The 3,483-nt window shown below is 32.0% G+C and overlaps 1 long non-coding RNA gene across 1 annotated transcript; it reads right to left on the bottom strand.

Moving 5' to 3' along the window:
* Window positions 1–276: 276 nt before the first annotated feature.
* LOC148771681 (uncharacterized) lies at window positions 277–2,449 on the bottom strand. The gene is made up of 2 exons (XR_016030510.1): window positions 2,239–2,449; window positions 277–639 (listed from the first exon to the last, which is right to left on the bottom strand). It is a non-coding gene; the product is annotated as an uncharacterized LOC148771681 (long non-coding RNA).
* Between the last annotated feature and the right edge of the window lie 1,034 nt (window positions 2,450–3,483).

Here is a 3,483-nt window from a genome sequence, read left to right as displayed (position 1 = left end):
CTGTTTCCAAAATCATAAAATTCTATGATAAAGTACATTAGTAAGTTAGGAGTTTATCCCAAGTAGAATAAATCTTTTTGAGTGAGAAAAACTTCGTATTTTGTTGTAAATACTACAATGACTCTGTTTCAGAGCAGTGTTGGGAAACAATTCATAATTAATTCGTGGCTTATCCAATTAATGCAAAAGACCTATCAACATGAAACTAACAGATAGACCTATGATGCTGTAACATTTCATGCAATAATGTATACAAGAGATAATTAACACGAATTATTAAACTACTAGGCAGAACACAACACATAACTAGCCGATGGGCATTTTATAAGGTTTTTAGGAAAACTTGCCCTAAAGTTACATAAGTTTTTGAGGAATTATCATAATATATATCAAAATAGGTAATCGTAATCCTATGTCACATTACACATTATGCATCAATAGTAAGTTCCTCCAATAGGCGGAAGGGAACGATAATAAACACCTATAACGGTGTCGAATATCCTTAATAGCAAATTGTACAAATAGAACCACATTAGTATATTACGAGCACCCAAAATCCACCATGCCTCCATATGAACTCTTCTCCCTATCCACGAACTCAACTTCAACCACGAACCTCGGGCTCGAAATCGGGTAATCCTACAAGCAATTCAACACCTATATGAGTCTTTGAGACTCAATGAGAATTCCATATAATATCAAATACACTTAGACAAGGAATCATATAATCATACATATACATACATATACAAGTATACATATACCTTAATCACCATTTCTTTAAGAAAATTTACCGATTTACCTTTACCTTCTCGGTTTACCTCTTAGACTTTTCGATTTACCTCTTAAACCCTCCTTTCATCATTTCATAAGGAATAAGAGGAGATCCCTCACAAGGGAGTCGTCATTCTTTTGCACATACATTCATTCAAGTGCTCATACAACGTGTAAGAAAAATCATTTTCTTTAGTCGGATATCCTTTGGAAAAATCAAGTAAAACCATAGACAATAAGCCTTCATTTATTTGGAACCCGTTTCATAAGTGGAATCAAACCACACACTCTTCATCTCATTTTTGGGGTACCGGTCCCTCATACCCCGTGCTTATTCGATCTATGTTTTACAAGACTTTCCAACTTTAAAAAAACGTGCAAGTGAGGTTAGTACATACTTTCATTCATTTCAAGCAATTTGATTAGGCGTGTGAGAAAACATTTTTCGTTCGGATATTCTTTGAAAAATCAAGTAAAACCATAGACAATAAGCCTTCATTTATTTGGAACCCGTTTCATAAGTGGAATCAAACCACACACTCTTCATCTCATTTTGGGGTACCGGTCCCTCATACCCCGTGCTTATTCGATCTATGTTTTACATGATTTTCCAACTTTAAAAAAAACGTGCAAGTGAAGTTAGTATATATTCTTCATTTCACATATTCAAAGTTAGCTTTCACATAAGCACACATATTTCCACATATTTCACAAAGGCACATAGTTTAGTCACAAAATCACAAAAACAAGTAAGACACATAATAACTCAAGCAAAGAATATAGATCACATATTTACACATATAGCAACGCAACTCAAAGCATTTGGTTATTTATAATTACTATCTCCAAATTTCATTAATTAAAGTTCAAGCCCTCTTTCTCAAGAGACTTGAAGTTTTCTTTCAAGTAGCACCAAAATTCCATTTATTCCATTTTCTTTCCAAAATATCCGACCCATCAACAATTCAATCACACAAAATTCCATTTTTAATAATCTTGTCCTTGGTTTTTACTTCGTATATTATTATTACTCATAGATCATAAACCATGGATTGCAAGCTTCCTCGACCCGAAGGGAGTACACTTACAACCGCGTAGGTCGATATATATATACACATAGAAACATATACTTATATATATAGCACATATAGATTATAAATAAACCATGGATCAAGTACTTTCTTCGACCACGCAGGTTTACGAAAACCATGGATCGAAGTTTCCTTAAGATCACGCAGGTCTAGTATATATATACATACATACAAAAAATTAAATTATCATATTATTCTTAGTTCTTCAAGATTATATCATTTAAAGCTTAGATTCTTACATGCATGGATGATCTAACAATAAACAATTAAAGTACTATAACTTCCCAAATTTTTGGCCATTAAGAACAAAGAAGGTGAAAGAAAAAATAATATTGGTGAAGAATCACTTGTAGCAAGAATATGAAATTCTCACCTAGTTTCTCTTGAGAATATGAAGGAATTGGTGGATTGAATAACCCACTACAAGAAAACTTCTAGTTGAAGAAACTTCTTTTTGGAAATGAGGAGAGATTTTGAGCTTCCTACACTAATAATTTCGAAATGGAGGAGAAGAAGAGAGAGAATGATGTTTTCTTAAGAGCTTTAAGATATGGTGGAGAAGATGAAAATTCATTTGGGTGTTGGGTTCTTGGAATTTCCTCTTTAGGTGGGTTGGATTGGAGATGGTTCTATGGCTTGAACTTGAGTAAAAATGGAGTCTTGGTGAGGGGATGGTGGTGATGGCCGAATTTAGGGAGAGAGGAATAAGAAAGAGAATGGGTTTCAAATGCTTAGGTGGAAAGAGAGAGAAAGTGGGTCTTGAATTAAAAGGTAAAGTGAAGTTACCATTCTCAATGAAGAAGGTACAAGCCACTTAAGCCTTCAATCCTCCCAATTAATGAGTCTTTCTACATTAATGAATTGTACACATGGAAAATAAAATCCATGTGTGTCTCCACATGGCCGAAAACTACAAGAAGAGTGGGGAAAAAAAATATTTCTAAGTTTATTCACTCATTTAATTATCTAATATGCATGAATTTATTATTTTTCTAAAAATTTAGTGTATGCATAAATATATTCCAACTATCCAAATTAAATTCTAGAATGCAATAATCTAATTAAAATATGAAAATTTTCAATTAGTTATTTTTCGTGTAAAAATTTTCAAATATTCGATCCTAATAAATCAACTAATCACATAATTAAGTCACACATAAAATACATCAAGAACGCATGTTTAATTATGCTAGCTCATAATAAATTATCCTATTAGCACACATAAAATTTCTAAACGTAAAATCTACTTATGAAAAATAATAAAAATATAAAACGAGTTATCCGAAAGGGCGGGATGCTACAAATATAATTAAAATGTGAGGAATGTTTTGGACTTTTTGAAAGTCAAGGGGTCAAAGTATGATTAGAGTTAATCGCACAAAAAGTAAACTAGTATATTCTTAAAGCTAGTACTTCATCCGTGCTCTGCACGGATGTCAGTTCAAAATGAGAAAAAATAGTACTATATAAGTAACTATCTCTTTATAACAAATCTAATTTAAGTAAAACAAAATGAAAGAAATTCAAAGAAACATAAACTTTAAGTTTTAATCGAGAGTTGTAAAATATGAAATATGCAATTAAATATTACAAAGAAGAAAACACAAAGAGCAAAATA

The sequence above is a fragment of the Erythranthe guttata genome, chromosome 3 (genome assembly GCF_056151865.1).
Source record: "Erythranthe guttata isolate IM_541 chromosome 3, IM_541, whole genome shotgun sequence".
NCBI lineage: Eukaryota > Viridiplantae > Streptophyta > Magnoliopsida > Lamiales > Phrymaceae > Erythranthe > Erythranthe guttata.
The sequence above is the reverse complement of the archived record's forward strand: the minus strand, read 5'-3'. Positions and strand labels throughout refer to the sequence as shown.